Source organism: Aythya ferina (genome assembly GCF_964211825.1).
Source record: "Aythya ferina genome assembly, chromosome: 4".
Taxonomy (NCBI): Eukaryota; Metazoa; Chordata; class Aves; order Anseriformes; family Anatidae; genus Aythya; species Aythya ferina.
This window is the reverse complement of record NC_140300.1, coordinates 44,693,842-44,712,054: the sequence shown is the minus strand read 5'-3', so window position 1 is coordinate 44,712,054 and position 18,213 is coordinate 44,693,842. Positions and strand designations below refer to the sequence as shown.

The 18,213-nt window shown below is 42.3% G+C and overlaps 2 long non-coding RNA genes across 4 annotated transcripts in view; one reads left to right on the top strand and one right to left on the bottom strand.

The window, feature by feature from the left end:
• Positions 1-18,213, bottom strand: part of LOC311435614 — a 211,857-nt gene that overhangs the window by 116,704 nt on the left and 76,940 nt on the right. The window lies entirely within an intron of this gene.
• LOC311436653 lies at positions 1,676-8,548 on the top strand. The gene is made up of 3 exons (XR_014693002.1): positions 1,676-1,759; positions 5,969-6,009; positions 8,411-8,548. It is a non-coding gene; the product is annotated as an uncharacterized lncRNA (long non-coding RNA).

Sequence of the window (18,213 nt, the reverse complement as noted above, 5' to 3'; positions counted from 1 at the left end):
TCACTTGAAAACATAGTTCTGGAAACAACGTCTTATATAGGACTCTGTCCCTTGTCACATTGCTTTAGAAGTAGAGGGAGAGAGCTGAAACAGATAGGTATAGCTTCCTAGTACATTTACTTTTGATTAAAGACAATATTATTCCATTCTATACTGTAGGCAGAAAATTCTGCTTTATTAACAGTCTATGGCACCCTAATGAACTCTGGCAGAACACAGAAGGAAAAGCAGATCCCTACTGAGTTGTCTGGAGGAGCCAGAGGGGACCAAAGAAAAACACAGGCAAGATGTTAACAGGAGAGCTCGGGCAAAAACCTGACTACAAAGAAAAATGAAAAGCTTATTCTAAGGGGGAGACGTATTCTATTATTAATAATAATAGGACACTTTTCAGTGTAGGCTTATCAAGCATGCTTTTTCTGCAGTGTTTTGAGCCAGCTACCATTGTCTATTACTATAAACACACTGTCACCAGTTAGTTTTGCCTAAGTAGCCCCCACCGGCTTGTTTAAACTGGAGCATTCCTTTGTAAAGTCTCATTTCTTTTTTAGTTACTTTGCATGCAGTGCGAAACAGTGCACGCTCTGCTAAAACAGAGCTGCTCAGGAGGAGGCCAACTGCATAATAATTCTTGAAGAGACTGACAATAGCTGGAGTTAAATTATGCTTTCATTTTTCTTATGTTTTAATCTGATTCGTCTTAATTGCATGTTTGCAACATGTTAATTATCAGGGCTTGACATTGTAGAGTTGGTATTGAGTAGAAGAGTGATTTGGCTACGAAAGTGAAATCTTCTAAATAACTTACATGCACACAAATGTTTGGCAACAAATTAGATTTGCAAATAAGCAAACTTTACTGCCTTACCCACAGACCCAGAATTTCTGAAAATGACCACCACAAACCTCCACGTCTCCAACAACCTTTCCTTTATCTAGCAGGATTAACAAAAACACAAAAAAACCCTCTGCTACAGAAAAACTACCCATTACGTCAGACCCCAATGAATGGCTTAACACACAAACTGCACACAAAACCCCGAGCTCAGCAGAGGCGCTCTCCCTGTGCTGTGTTAGTGTCCTGTCGCTGACCTAGAGCAGGGGTGAGACCACACACTGGAAGCAGCAGCACAATTTCTCCGAAGCCATGGAAGCTGCACCACCTCCAGCAGCTCAAAATTTGGCTCGCTAGAACCCAGCATGCACCGAGGAGGTGACAAGAGCAAATCTGAAGTGCTGAAGGTGAGGGACTCTCACATTCCTCAAGTAATTGGAAATTAGACTAAAATGTTATTAAAGGAAAAAAAAAAAAAAAAAAAAAAAAAAAGAAGTGAGGAAGAACTTGCTGACACCAATTTGTCTTTGAAATACCCTTAGGTGATGTAAAAGGCTTCCCTAGCTACTTCTATAAATTGTCACTCTCACCCAGATCCAGGGAGGTGTTGACTAGCCTGGGCTTCAAACAAACTCCAGGGGAGAAGCTGTGCGCTGCCGCCCTGGATGGGTTCACCGTGGGGTGGGTGCGCTCGCAGCTTGGCAGCAAGTGTTTGCTGTAATTAGGCAAACACTTCGGGAGGAGCAGCTGAACAGGTTTCCACTGAACTGCTGCACCCAGTTCGGTTTGTGCTGCTGCTAATAACAACCCCCCAGCAGCGCTCAGCCCTGAGCGTGCGATGCAAAAGCCAGCATGAATAATGCAGTGAGCGCCGGGTCCTGAACCCACCTTTCCTTTCAGGAAGGGAGAAGCAATGCACCTCAGGTACAAAGTTTTACTCTAGCAGGGCTTAATCTTTCTTTCCTTTTCAGAGCTTTGTTACTAAGTGCTGTGTAGGTGTGAAAAGCCTTATTACCATGTAATTTTGTTGGGATCAGACTTGCAACTACCTGCTTTGCTTCATATTCATATACACAGAGCGATCAAAATCTGTTTTATTTCCTAACAATGGCCAATTTTGCTATAATTATTTTAAAATAGCAGATTTCAGGAATAGTGCCCCAGTTAATTCACGGGTGGCACCTATCCACACACGACTGAAATACCTTATTATTTATTACCTTTTCCATAATGAACTTCGCGATAAACAACTGGAAAACTAATTTGGTTTTTGACAATGCCGAACCTTTGAATAGAGAAAATCACAGAGTCGAACACAGAGTGCAGTCCTGTGTGGTAAGTGGTCGCCATGGCAACCGATAGATTTTATGCTAAGTCTGGCCTTTAAAAACATTGCACGTTTACCACCGAGAAAAAGATGGCCTTGATTTCAAAATGATACAACAAGGATCTCGAGCGGGCATGCTTCCTCGGCTGCGTTGCAAATAAAATTAGCAGGCGTCCCTTTAACACTAAATCCTCTCAGCGCGGCGTGTCATCGTTGACGTACGTGTGGGCCCGCTTTCGGCGGGGAAGTTTTTTTCCCCCCCTTGCGTCTCGTTGCACGACATGGAGCCCTTTCCCCCCCAGTTCTCCCCTCCTTGTTTTTCTCCATCCCGCACGAAAATAGACCGTCGAGCCCTTATCTCAGCCAGTGATCATGGTGACAGAGAAAATATTATTGCGTGCTTATCTAGAGCAGTTTCAATCATACAAGCTTATAATAACTTGCAATAATGGGAGAAGGAGTAACTCTAGCTGCAGTGCCTGCTACAGCCTCATTTGCTTTCACTCCACACTCGAGTAACCGGCGCCCATAAAAGGGAACGTATTTTTAATAAATAAAGATCCCAACTTCAGGCTGTCTGCAACTGTTGACAACAACATGCTGTAAAGAGTTAAGAACTATGATCGTCATCATTAGCGCTTAACGAGAATTTGGTTTTCGGTTTTGGAACCCGAGTAACGGGGCATTAGGGGAGACGGACAGAATTATAACTGAATTCGTTGTTCGATTTTTCATCCCTTATTACCTGACAGTATGGGGCACATGCCTGTAACGTTTGATTCAAAGCAGAGTTTGCACGCTCAGGTTATTCCTCTCGGCATGCGTGTGGGATGCCTGCTTTTGGTTGATTAGGAATGCAGCCTTGAGAGCTCTGGATGAGTAGGAGGGGAAGATACAGAGACCATCTGTTGCTATTCCTGTGAAGGTAATTTCAACATGCATTCAGTCATCATCGTGACAGTAATAGCACTTCATACATAGCCTTTCACATCATCAAATGTTTGGTCTTTGTGTTCCGTTCCATCTCAACCACAGTATAAGCATCACTCTCTCACCACGCTGAATGCTTCCCCCACGATCTCCTTTGTCCAAGGTGTACTTTCCTTTCCGCACAACAGAAGAGAGGTCCTCTACTCAGCCTCCGTGAACAAGGGGCATAAAACAGTCAAGTTCTGTTTACCATGAAACAAGACAATGTAACCGAATTTATTACCCTTTGTGTTGCTTTTTCCTATCTGCTGTTGGGCTTCAATTTCTCCAAGGGTGATCATCAAAGCAGCAACAAAAAATAGGAGCCCCAACTGTGATGGAAACAGGCAACAAAACAAAAGCTAAAAGCTTCTGTGTGAAGCATGGTCCCCCGTGCATCTCTGGGGAAGACAAAAGTTTGCCCCCCTGTAGGGAAAAAATATGCTAGGAACAAATCTACCCAATACACAGGCAGCACAGCAATAAGAGGGCTGGAGGGGCTCAGGTACACCGGTAAGGCATGGCAAGGTAAGTACTGTCTGTCATCCGATCGCTGCTTCCCTCTGGACGACCAGCCATGCGGCACCTCTGTGGGTACCAATTCATCCCACCACCAACGTGCTATGGTATGGCAATTCAGCACACCAACAACTTGCATGTTGTCAGCGTTGTTGCATGTAGTCGCATGTATGTCAACAGCATTTTGCTTTTGGTGAACGCCGTAGCAGTAACGTTAGCATCGCCGCCGCCGCCACCGCCCCCTCCCATTCTCTTTCCTTCCCCACAGATGGAGGAACGCTGTGCCAGCGTTATGATTAGCAGAGTGTTGGAGTTATCAGAAACAACTGAGCAGCTCCTGACAGACTACTTCCCGTTTGCTATCCCATTTATTTATTTATTTCCATTTAGGAGGGAAATCAGACATATACCAGGTGAAAGGAGGAGAGATCCTCCAAGGGAGGGTGCTATCTGTCAAATGTTTCCCTCGGTCCCTGATCTGCAGACGCACCTCCACAGAACTCCTAATAACCGTGGTGAGCCCTGAGCCCCCTGCTTCCAGCCCAGGCAGCATCGCCGTTTCTCTGGGAGCTGTGCTCTCTCAGCCTGCCTTCACTCCCTGCTTTGAAGGCAAACAGCAAGGATCAGCCAGCATTACTACCAAGGGATGCAGCAACATTGCCAACAAGTTAACAGACAAACCTTGGGATACCACTGGAAAATACACCTGCAGACGCGAAACACAAGATAAAGATTATGGCACTGCACAGCACACATCCCCACGCAGAACTTCTTGCCTTCACGCACTCCTAGAAACTCTATTATATTAAAAAATAATAATAATAAATCTTATTCTACCAGCACTCATAGCAACTCTGTTTGGATTTTACAGATCTTTTGTTTTCCCCACATCTCAGAGAGGAAAAGTTTAACATGGCCAATTTTAAAATGGAGGAGAACCACAGTGTTCTTGGGTCCTGAATGAAATATTTGCTCTTCTTCTGTATTACTTTCAGTGGAAATAAAAAAAATAGAGGAAGACTTCAGATTGTCTTTTTCTTTAAAGCAGAGATTTCTAGTACCAACAGATAACTAATCTACTGAATAAATCTGAAGGTATCTGGCTGGTGAAAAAGTGAAGTGGTTGAGACACCAGAGACTTCACAAGGCAGATGACCTTTTTTTTGTTGTTCTTAAATGGAGATGCAATGAGGTCTTTACTCAGGCGTGGCAGCATGCTGATCATATTTGAAAGTGACAAACTTGTCATCTAATACCTGCCAAATATCCCAGCTTCCACAGTTAATTACAATACAATATTCACCGCCTTCAGAGAAAAAAAAAAATAGTCGACATAAATTTGAATTGGATGGCTGGGGGAGAGAAACAGCACGCATGGTCATTAGCCATCAAAATCTACACACTATGAAGTTCTGCTTGCTGTTGTCCAAAAAAACAATCACACTCAGACCTATTTTTGGTAAGTATGATAAAAACCTATCAATGGAGCCAACTCAAAAGTTCTATTTTTTTATGCTACTGACAGTTCCAAATGAAGAAAATGTGGCTGCTCTGGCAAAAATAGTTGATTGTTTCACATAATGAAATGCTGCTCTTCGCTTCTAGATCCTATTAACTTTTACATATAAACTGTGTTAATGTAGAAGCATCAGGAATCTGTGAAAATAATTTCTCGTGACAGCTCTAGGATTAAGCTCTTTTCAGATAGTTAGACTGGCTAACTTCAATTGTAAATTGCTTTTAAAGAGCAGAGCATATACCGTAACCCCTCCCGTGCCTCCTACAAACCGACATCAACAAGGCATCTGGGACAAGCGTATGCCAGTAATTTATCTTAATTATTTGTCAGCAAAGCTGCCCTAATAGGATCTGTCTTTCATTTTGATTAAAATGACCCTCTGAAATGTGGTCCTCATAGAAAGTTGACAAGCAGAGGTAAAATTTGAACTGTCTGGCACTTCTAATTTTATCTCTGGAAACGAAGAGTGCGCTTCTAAATACTCTTCTCTAACTGTTTCCTCTATTCCCCTCTCTGTTTAGCTCCCACACCATGAACAACCTGTTCATACCTCTTTGGTGATCAACAATGATAAAGTCACCTTTGGTCCCTGTGACTTCTTCCCATTTTTCATTCTATGCCCCATAGCAAGCATTATTTCTACCATTACTTGAATGTATCAGGAATTCAATACTGTAGTTAAACAAACTACTACTACATCGTCTTTTTTTTTTTTTTTTTTCTTAATCGCTTAGCTATGGCTATGACAAATACTTCTCAAGCCATCTGGTATGATTTAATCCTGTGATTTTTTTTGAAGGTACAAACTGATGGGGTTCATCATATTGTTCCAGTATTCAGGTACGTGACACTCCCAAATACGACATTTTTGATCATGCTGCAATGACATGGTAATTCTTTAGGAACTTCTTTTATACGTATATTTATGTATATACTTTAATATATATGTGCTTAGACTTATCATTTGCCAGAATTAATACATACACAGAGCTGGCATTTACTGTCAGGACGTAAGACCACAGATTTGATTTTGAAGTTATCAAGACAAAGTCTTTCAGAGGTCTGTTAACCGAAGTTTTCTCACTAGAGCATGATGTGTTTCACTTGATGGTACCAGTTACACATGAAATGCAATTTCAGTATTACTATTCCAGATGAAGTCATGTGTACAATTAGAAAGCACAGATAATACCTTTAGAGGCTTGTATGAGGGATCAGATACGCCAAAAAGAGCATCAAGGAAAGAGCCCTGGCTTGGAAGGGCAGCTGGGGAAGGAGCATTGCCAGTAGGAAGATGATAACTGAGTAAATAGTAACACGAGCTGGAAAATCTGCAAAAAAACAATTTCTTGCTTTTCAACTACTCTCTCACAAATTGTTACAGAGGAAAAATAGGTTGTAACACTTCAGCTAGCTCAAATGAAAAAAGGAACAAAATAAACAAATATCAGGGGTGCGGGGTATATAAACTTCTCCCTCCATAGTTTCGCAAGGGGTGCTGGGGATAATTTCACTTATAGTCTACTAAAATAAAAATTAAAAAAAACGAGAGTTTAAAGATGTTCCAAGATAATGTGATACAATGCATAACATATGTTTAGGCTGACCATGCATGCCTGTTTTTTCACCCTTCCAATCCCATATCCTGTCAGCATCAGCCTTAGAAATAAAAGTTATGAGACAAAGCATTATCCCCCAGATTTTAATTTACTGTCTTGGCACATGGAGACTAACATTTAGTAAGGTTTTGAATACTAATTCAATACAGAGTGAGGAAGCACAGGAGAGAAAAAGAGGCGAAATAAGAAAGCTCAGGTATCAGCTTTGGTAGGATTTACCTGGATGATGGAGTAGAGTGCACCCTCAGTAAATTTCCAGATGACACAAAACTGGGGGCAGTGCCTGACAAACCAGAGTGCCATGCTGCCATCCGGAGGGACACCGACGGGCTGGAGAGGTGGGCTGACAAGAATCTCATTAGGTAATTCAACAAGGAGAAGCACAAAGTTCTGCACCTGGGCAAGAACAACCCCCATGATGCACATGATGGGGTCACCCAGCTGAAAAGCAGCTGGGCAGAAAAGGACCTGGGAACTTGCTGGACACCAAGTTGAACATGAGCCAGCAGCGTGCCCTGGCCATTAAGAGGGGTAACTGTGTTCTTGGCTGCATTAGGCAAAGTATGGCCTGCAGGTCAAGAGGTGATCCTTCCCCTCTACTCAGCACTGGTGAGGCTGCCTCCTTAGTTCTGGGGCCCCCAGTACTTGGACATGCTGGAGAGAGTCCAGCTTAGAGCCACCAAGATGACCAAGGGACTAGAGCATCTCTCCTATGAGAAGAGGCTGAGAAAGCCGGGACTGTTCAGCCAGAAGAGAAGGACAGGGGGGTGGATCTTGTCAATTTACGTAAATACCTGAAGGGAGGGTGCAATGGGGACAGAGCCAGGCTCTTTTCAGAGTGCCCAGGGACAGGACAAGAGGCACTGGGCACACACTGTTACACAGGTGGTTCCCTCTGAACATCTGGAAGCACACCTGTGCTGTGCGGGTGATGGAGCACTGGCACAGGCTGCTCAGAGAGGTGGTGGAGTCTCTCTCACTGGAGAGATTCAGAAGCCACCTGGACATGAGCCTGGGTAACCTGGAGGTGGCCCTGCCTGCCCATTGGATCAGGTGACCTCCAGAGGTCCCTTCCAACCTAAGCCATCCTATGATTCTGCAGACAGATCAGTTAAAGCCAGTTTTATTTCTCCCACTCCCATTTCTGTGCTAAAAAGTTATTTTCTGTAATGTGCAAGACAGTTCCTTGACCATCATTTCACGTTCAAGTCAGTTAGAGAGAAATTGTTCATGTATATCAAACACAAAAAGGTCCCACATTCCCCAACTCCATATTAAATAATGATGTGTGGTTCCCAGAACCAGGCTCCGTAGGCCTCAATCTTGTACTACAATAGTAATATTTATCACTCTTTCACATCAGTGTAGCTTTCCCTGAAGAAGATCTGGACTCTCAGGCAGTACGGTGCTACATACACTACATAGAATAAAATGGGATGGCTCCCAGAAAGCAAAGGATTAAATATTTCCTTCTCTCTCCTCCATCTTCAGCTACCTGTTTCAGACTCCATTCTGCCCCCACCCTTGCAGTCAGCACAAGCCTTTCATGATCTGAGCTGAAATATGGCAAAAAAAATAAAAGAAAAAGCTTTAAGGAACGGTATTCTGCACTGTTTGATCAGACACATGCCAAAGAAGGGAGAAGGCTGGGAACACACAGTCCAGGTGGAAGCAAAAGTGGGACTGCAACCAGCTGTACCATACAAAACCACACCAATGAGGAATCAAGCAGGAAAAGGCATGGAACTTCCTTTTCTGCATTTTTTAATAAAGGTGATATGCTGATATTAAGCTGGATTTTCATATTTGTTTGCACTCTTAGAGTTCTGAATTAGTGCAAGGAGCAGCTTTTGGATGAATACAGGGAGCATTCAATGAAATTGCTCTACCCCTGCACAGGTTCCTCTTATTTTGTCTTGCCTATGATATCACAAACCATCTTGAACACAGTGCAGTATGTTCGTTGTCATAAATCACACCCAGACACTTGGAACAGTAAATCAATACTGTTCCCATCTTCTGCAAAAGGAACAGGAGGCTGACATAACCTGCAGAGAGAAAGGGGAAACCTGCCAGCCTGCTCTAAACAGGACTCCCGAACATGAGAGTCACAAGCCCTGCAAGTTTCTTCACTCAGTAGCAAAACAATGCTACTGCTACTGACACTTCCCCTCTCCACAGAAAGGTATTGTGTTTGTAGTATATAACTGTCACAGCACAGGCATCAACACTCTTGTTCTTCAAAGAAAAAGACAGGTGGTAGAAAGGAGTCAACCACAAAAGGGGCAAGGCAGAAGCCAAGCACATCCTGTTCCAAAAGGCAAAAAGGGAAGGAAAAAAAGTCACTGATTCTTTCCACCTCCGTAGATAAACTAACAGGGCTGCTTCTTGGTGTCACAATACCTCTGCAGAAGTCAAAATCTACAACAACGAGTAGGCAACGCAGCAGGACTGCCACTCTCTGAGTACCCAGTCCACCAGGAATCTTGCCAGGACATGAAGTAGAATTGTGTGAATTTGTTTTTTCACAAGCTTGCGAGAGAGAGAGAAAGGGAAAACAACAATAACAAAAAACACACACACATAAGGTGATATCTAGGAATGGAGGCATTTTTCAATTTAATCTCAATTTCATCAAATTGCTTAGGGGGGAAAAACACCTTACAAAACATAAAATCCCAAGTGTTTCTATTAACATTTGCTAAATGCATTCTTTATTATCATTATGATTGACTTATTTTGAATTTTTTCTTCAGCTTTATTAAGGAAGACCTCAAAATATTAAAAATTGGCCAAAGGATAAGTAAAAACAATACAGCAAAAGTCTCACTTAAACGCCCCACTAAGTGAGATGAATTCCAAAATTGTCAAACAGATTAAAAATTCATCATTAGCCCAGCTCCAGCACTAACATAACTTTCTTCTACTTTCTTACAGCAGAAGGACTCCTAGGAACATTCACCTCTAAATCGTGTTAGCAGAACGGTGGTTGGTCCTCAACTGGAAGCACAGAAACAGAAATATCTTTTACGTTAGAGACACCAAATCCTATGAGAAATATTAGCTCTGAGAGTTTAGCTTGTGCGGACAGAGAGAATTCAAGTTCACTTCAGGAAAAAAAAAAAAAAAAAAAAAAAAAAAGTATGATAAAGTACAGGAAAACCTTTTCATCAACTGGAATACGCCACTATGGAGTTAGGAAATCAGTTTTCTGGTTTTGTCTCTACTATTCGTGCATCCTGGGAATCTGGGCAACTTCTGTGAATTTGCTTCTGTTTTCCCCAGTCTTTACAAAAAGATGATACTTAACAAAATGATTCAAGATGTACAGATTAAAAACTCTATGAAAGGTATTAGAAGATTTTCTGCATTTTGCCTAAGATCCAGAGTCTTAAAACCTTTTGTAATTCACAGTTCAGTGAATTATCCCAAAACATAAAAGTCTTTGGATAAAAACATTTGCATTTAGATACATTTAACCTTACATTAAAACCAGAAGATGAATAATACTTTAATGCTTGTCATATTTATTAGCTCTGCTCAAGGTGAGCAAAAGCTCTTGGGAACAGATGTGCCAGACCTTCCTCCCCCTCCCCCATTCACTTTTTTCCCTTCTTATACTGCAGGAGTTCAGTTCTAGCGCTATTTTTTCATACTTTTTTTTTTTTTTCCTCCTGGCACAAAAATCAGAATGCAGCAAAGACATAAGGGATGAGGATAAAAGAAATAAGACCAACTACTAAATTGACTGTATAAAGAGTGAAAGAGAGACAAAACTGGTTATTCAAAGATATGTTTTGACCTACTCTGCCGTAAGCCCCTATGTCACCCTAACCCAAAAATTCTCTCCCAGAGCTCAGCTAATGATTGCCTGTATTTGTGTTCACAGAAGCACAGAACAGTTCTGGTTGGAAGGGATCTCTTGAGATCATCTGGTCCAACCCCACTACCCAAGCGGGTTGGTTAGAGCAGGTTGCTCAGGAAAGGGGCCGGCTGAGTTTTGAACATCAACAAGGCTGGAGACCCCCCAGCCTCTCTGGGCAAACTGGTCCAGTGTTTGAGCACCCGTACAGGTATTTTCTTGTGCTGATTGCCACTTGTCCTCAGAAGAGTCCATCTCCCTTGCCTGCATTCCCTCCCATCAGTTATTTATATATATTGATAAAATCCACACAAGCCTTCTCCACGCTAGAGAGCTCCAGCTTTCTCAGGCTCTCCTCACAGGAGAGCTGCACTGGCCCATTCATCATCTTCGTGGCTCTTCGCTGGATTCACTCCAGTAAATCCATATTTTCTTGGGCTCAAAATGCAGAACAAGACAGAGTATCCCAGGAGCGGCCTCACCAGTGCAATGCAGCGAGGAAGGACCACCTCCCCTGAGCTGCTGGCAATGCTCTTCCTCACGCAGCCCTGACCTTTGCAGCACAGGCAAACTCCTGGCTCATGGTCAGCCTGCTATCTATCAGTGCTCAAAGGTCCTTCTCTGCAGAGCTGCTTTGCAGCCAGTCGGACCCCAGCACGTCCTGATATCTGGGGTTATTCCTTCCCAAATGTAGGACTTGGCATTTCCCTTTACTCAATTTCATGTGATTCCTCTCAGCCCATTTGTCCATCCTGCAGAAGCTCATCTGAATGGCAGCACAGCCATCTCTGTATCAACCACTCCTCCTGGTTTGGCAGCAGCTGTGAACTTGCAAAGGGCGCACTCTGTCCCATCAGCTGGGTCACCACCAGAGATGTTAAATAGCACTGGCCCCCGTATCGACTTGTGGAGTACACAGCTATTGACCTGCCTCAAACTGAGCTTTGTGCTGCTGATTGCAGTCCTCCGGGCCTGGCTGTTCAACCAGCTCTCAGGTCCATTTATAAAAGCTGCACTTTGTCAGCTTGTCTGTGATTTTGTTAGGAGACATGGTGTCAAAAGACTTACTAAAGTCATGGGAAACAACTACCACTGCTCTCTCTCGCCTCGTCATCCAAGCTAGTCATCTCGCTGCAGAAAGCTATCAGGTCAGCGAGGCATGATCTCCCCACCAGAAATCCTTGCTGACTACTCCCAGTCATCTTGTCCTTCAGGTACTTGGAAATGGTTTCCAGGAGTAGTTGTTCCATCACCTTTCCAGGAACTGCGGTGAGGCTGACCAGCCTGCAGTTCCCTGAATCTTCTCTCTTGCCCTTCAGTAGCAACATTTGCTGTCTTTCAGCCCTGAGGAACCTCTGCCAGTCACTATGACCTTCCTAAGGTAACAGCGAGTGGCCTGTTAGTGACAATCAGCTCTCTCTGCACTCAGGCGTTCAACCCATCAGGCCCCAGCTCACAGGTGCTGGGTTTGCTGAAGCGTTCCCTAACCTGGTCCTCCTCCACCACGAGCAAGTCTACCTTGTTCTGTACTTCCCTGCTGGTGTCTCAGGGACCTGGATCTACCAAAGGCTGGTGCTGCTGGCAAAGACTGAGCCAAAGAAGGCATCAAGTACCTCAGCCTTTTGTCTGTAATATGGCACAAGGTCTCCTGCCCCATTCAGCAGTGAGCCCACATTTTTCCTAGTCTTCCTTCTGCTGCCTATGTACTTGAATCCTTTCTTGTTCACTTCCCCTTGCCAGATTCAACCCTGGGTCAGCCTTAGCTTTCCTAAGGCTATCTCAGCACAAATAACAACTTTATACTCCTCCTGAGTCATCTATCCTTGCTTCTACCCCTCGTACACTACCTTTTCTGTATGCTTGAGCTCAGTTGGGATTTTCTTGTTCATCCATGCAGACCTTCTGTCACTTCTGCTTGTTTTTCTGCTTCTCAGGACAAGCTTTCTTGAGCTTGAAGGAGGTGATCAATATCAACCGACTCCTCTCCTCTCCACAGTCATATCCCAAGGGATTCTTCCAAGCAAATCTCTGAAGTGGCTTAAGGTTGCTCTTCCTGAAATCCAGGGTCATGCTTCTGCTTTTTGCCCTGCTCCCTCTCAGGATACTGAACTCCAGCTGATGGTCACTACTGCCAAGGCAGCCCCCAACTTTCACACCCCCGATCAGTTATTTCACGTTTGAAATATCAGGTCCAGCTGATCAGGTCTGCTGGTGCAGATAAAAGCTGCACAGATAATTGTAAGAGGCTTGATAGCAAGCTTACACATTCTCTAAAAGCTACATCATAAAAAACATTGAGAAACAATCAATAGAAAAGAGGCAGACACACAGGTTAACTTTATTTTCATTCATAGGTCTCTCAGAAAATATTCTCAGAAAAACAGTCTGCTTGTTCCATAATATTTAACTGAGCCTTCGCCAAAGCTTTAGGCATGTCAGTACAACAGAAGGGAAGGAAATAATAAAAGAAACAAGATTATATTACACTGACTCACTGGTGGGTACCAACACTGTTCAGGAAAATGGGTAGAAGTATAGAAGAGAAACATCATGGAGAGAGGGAGAAGGGGAACCACAACGAGAAAGACCGTGGCTGAGACACAAAGGGACGGTGCATGTCAGCAGCGTGGGAAAGGAGCAAGGACAACGGATCGAGCAGCACAGACTGTCTTTGTAGCTGTGGTGTGCCCAGGCCTTACACCTGATTTAATACCTTTGTAATAGACAGTTTCTTTTCCTCTATAGCTCAGTGATGACAATTGCAGAGTGCTGCTATTGCAATGCTTGCATTAAAATACATGGTATCACTTTTTTTTTTTTTTTTTTTTAGAGTCCCAGTTCTGACTGCAGACTACACAATCTTCCACCAGATTTTTTTCTAGCCATCAGCTACAGTGTACTAACAGCCATGATGACTGATTTGTACGTTTGTATCAGTACTGTAATCAGGGTTAAACTTATGCTTAGAAAAATCTTTGAGATTGTCCCAGTATTTTGTGGTACAACATCCTGTCTCATACCTGAGACATAACACATTAGAAGGATGCCAAAAACAGGAGATCGTTTTTTTTTCATGGTATTTTCCTACCCTGGAAGGCTTACATTTGTAACCTCTGTAAAAGGTGAGGAAAAGGAAAAGGCATCCTTTTCCTCATCCAAAAAATAAATAAATAAATCCATGCCTTCCCTCTGTTCCCTGAAGGGTGTGAATAAGAAAAAAGTCCAATAATAGGAAAGAGCAGAATTTATTGAAGAGAGATAATGAGAATGAAGAGAGTGCTAAGAGGGTCAAAGGTTATGTGCAGAGCAACCCTTAAAAAGAATGGGTATTAAAATCTTTGGATATTAATCCAGCCTGTGACCCTTGTCACCAGTTAAAATATCAAAAGGTATCAGAACATTAACCACCAGACATTTTAGAACAGTTCAAACAGCCTGTGCAAGTCTAATTAAATCTGCCCCCAAATCTGTCACCCAGTACAGAAAAACAAGATGGGAAAATTCATCATGACTCAAAACTAAAAGGTAGGTGGGATGAGAATACTGACACTGGCATTTATTATGGAAGAGGATTATCATAATCAGCCCCAGCAAACAATCATCTCTCAATCTGTGTAGGGCTGAGCTTTTTGTTTTCAGTATGCTAAACTTTTACTGCCAAGGAAGGCTCATAGCCTGGAAATTATTTCATTGCCACTTTGTTTCAAGAAACTGTGTGTGTGTGTGTGTGTGTGTGTGTGTGCGCACTTCAGCACTCAGCTTGGCTCTAGGTGGGTTGTGTTTTGTTGTTCTCCTTGTCTAAAGGTCTTAAGCTGTTTTTTAGAAAGAAAGGAGCACTAAAAAAGAGCTAGTTATCTTGAACAGAAGCAATCAAACTCCTTTGTTTATTTACAGCCACATGTCACTGCTTCAACTCCATGCAAAGCATACAGTCTTTAAGTTTCCTTACTCATGATTCATTCTGAGAGACATTGTAAAAGTGAGAACATTACTGGCATAATTAGACACCAGTGTATTACACGGGGCCAGAGTCGGTAGTTTTAAGAATTCAGGACGGTAATGCCAGCCAGAAGTACCTGCTACAATGCCATGCGCCACACTCAACTACTATCTGATAATCTGATTTTCAACATGATAAGCACAATACTGAAACTGTGTAACAGTGAGTGCCGCGGTCCTACACAGCTCAGACACTATAGAAATATTTTCTGAAACCAAAAGAAAATGGTTAAAAATATATAATGGAAAATATCCTTCCTCACAGCGTTCCTGTACTTCTTTTTTAATTTAAAATCAATCTCTTCCTCTTACACAGGTAGCTTTGTGGTAGTGGCATCATAGGAGTCAGTGAATTGCAGACCTCTCCTTTCTATGGGGTACCTAATGTCTGACACACACCTTTCCAAGATCACCTCATTTTGGACACACTGTGGAATTTCAGCCTTGGCTTTTCTCTTCTCAAATATAAAATAACAACGTGTACGTTTCCATTTGGGAGTATAAAGATGTTAGCAGCTATACTTCACAATTCAGAGGCCATGAAGATGGGGAAAAAAATATATAACGAATGGCTGAAACTAGACAAATTGCTCCAAAAGGCTCTAGTATTTATAGCGAATGTGTAACAGAATGAGTTTTATAACAAAGCCAGTTTTCAAACTACAACATTTTGTCTTGAAATTTGTATTTCTTTGATGTAAGAAAATGATTCAATGACTCTTTAAATGTACGTCAGGATAAAAAAGAACTTAAATATTACTTAAATATTTTTCCTTGAAAACCCTGGCCCTGCTCAGTTTCCAAATGAGTAACATTTTTGTGTCACCAGTTTCAGTAAGAGCAGTAAGCCATTACACTGCTAAAAGAAAATGCCTGGAGTTTTCATACTGACCTGCACCACTTACAGTCTCTGCTTACAGTTATGAGTTGTTCTGGGCTAGCGTACCTTCATTTTTAAAAGGCAAACATTTCTTCAATTCAGGAGATACTGTTAAATTACCCCTTGGCTTTCTCTCTTAGAGGATGACAAAATTAAATCTCTCCTAATGCAAGCTACTCTCTTTTCCGCTAAATTTATTTGATTACAAGGAAACCTTAGATCCAACAGGATGTAAAAGAGATGAAAAGCAACATTAGCTGATGTGTATCAAACCCACTCCACTCTTATCAAGCAGTGCTAAAAAGTTATTAGTGTTATGCTGGGGGAAAGAACACAGGGTGCTTCTGTAACACGCTTTCATTATTCACTGACACAAGTCATACCTTTACAGTGTTTTACCATTCTCCAAGCATAGGCAAAGCAAATATTTGTGTGGTTAGGTATCTTTTAGACAGAATGTAATTCAAGCAGTGACACCAATTTAATACTGAGTGCCTTCCGATTGAGCTTAGCCACTTCATTACTAAACTAAGAGATATTTATACTTTAAAAATAGGTCTATTTGTCATATTCTCTTGTAAAATACCTCGCCAAGACCGGATCTACTAACGAGATTTTAAGATGTGGCCCTTTACAGAAATTGCATTTAAATTAAGATATAACAAGCATGATGCTGCTACTGCTTTATCAAAGAGACAACTAACCTAAAGAAGGGATCTTTTGAATTATCTAATACAACCTCTGAGTCAGACCTCAGGGACTCAAACCTCATAAGCATAACACTTCCCATATTATATTTTCATAGAGCTGAGCTTGCCATAGTATGGCATTAGATAAACTCTGCTACTGTCCAGTTGTCCATAATCTCAGCGTGTATTTCCCAATCATTAAGGTGAGTCTGATCTCTCTTACAGTGATTCCTCATTGTACTTTTAGTACTGGGTTTGACATGACAATTTTTCCCTTCGAATTGTTTTTATGCAGACATATGGGTTCCTCCAGCGCACAACCGAAGGAGCGCTTCCAAATCTCAGCCAGAGCTAAGACATGATGCATTCTCTGCTCCTGGCCTGGCAGGAAGTGGAATTGGTAGGGACAAACTTGTAACAGGTTAGCTGCAGGTGGGTCTGCATCACACTGTCTTCATCTGTGCTTCTCTCTAAAACTCCTGCCACTTACGTCAGCCTGCAGTGCTGCTAAGCGCTGGCCTAAAAACGCACCCGGGAATCCCTAAGAAAATTGTACGAGATTATCGATTCTGCTGCAGAACTTGACTGAGTCACTTAACACAGGTATTCCTTGCGGCATACCCCCTTCAAGCTTTTCCCACTAGTTCGCTCCTTTCTGTACCACACAGCACATGAGCTCTGTGCCAGATGATACAGCATCTATCATGGAAGAAGTAGGAAATTACACAGCCGTATCCTGGGAAATCTCAGCTATTTACAGGCCAAGATTTAAACAGCCCAGTCCAGGGAGCCGCGTCTAGTGGGCAGCTCCTCAGTCAGTCCCAGGAGGCTGCAGGTGCTGAGCACCAGCTGCACAGCACACCACCAGGGACTGCAGAAAAATGCCTCTGCTGGTACGTAAAATACAGCCCCATTCTGCCTATATTTTCATGAGTTTCTACCTTCATTATATCTCAAGGTATACTAAATGTCTTTTACTTACCACCAGACCTACACATTCAGCCTAAGATTTGGAAATAAAGGCATGTGAATCACAAAATAAGGTGCCCGAAGTAGGGCTAGCTGTCACCTGGAAACCTGGCTGCATGCGTTGGCAAACCTGGTGAGCCTTGTAAATATTCAGTTGATCACGTGCAACACAGAGTGAAATCCATGCCATGCTTTTTTTCCTGGCAATGAAAGCCATGAGACAGGATACCAAACACACATCAGAAAAAGTGCTACTGAGCAACCATGCAAATTTTATGGCTTCTTTAATTCTACAGGCTCTCTGAATACTATTGGGACTCAGTTACCCTACCACTGAATGAACTCTGCACCTGTAGAATGTGCCGCTCTACACAAACACATGATCACGTCAATCAGCATCTGACATGTGCCAAACCGTGCCATCCCAGCACTAATAATTACTTCATTTGACCACAACCATTAACTATTTCTGAAGTTGTTAATAAACTTTAACTAATGGGAAGTTGGAGTCCTTATATTTCAGGTGACGTGATCTACAAGTAGAAACATTTCTTTTTCTTAGTTGTAATCTAAGCAAGGAAGAGTTTTATCAAATTTAAAAATAACTATTGAAATAATGGTATTTTTCTTGGACATTTTTTATGGTGACACATAAACACAAGGAATTCATTTATTACACTATTTAGTAATACATGGAAATTGAACTAATCTGATGTAATTGATCTTTCAGTTCACCATATATTTAGCTGTCCTATTCATTTGTAAGCTGATGAAAGATTATCCAAACATCGAATGCTGCATTGATGGATGTTTTGGCTAAATAGCTAAGGATAGTGTAGCATAGAATCATATCATATATCCTGTTTACTACTGCCTAAAGACAAAATTACTGGTCCTGGTATGTCAGTTAGCTGGAATTCCTGTGCTCAGGAATTTTCCCATGGCTGTTTCTAATACAGAGAGGTTTAAGAGGCAGTCTGCAGCAAGCTAGCCACACATTACTTTGCGCTTGATTACCATGAGTCT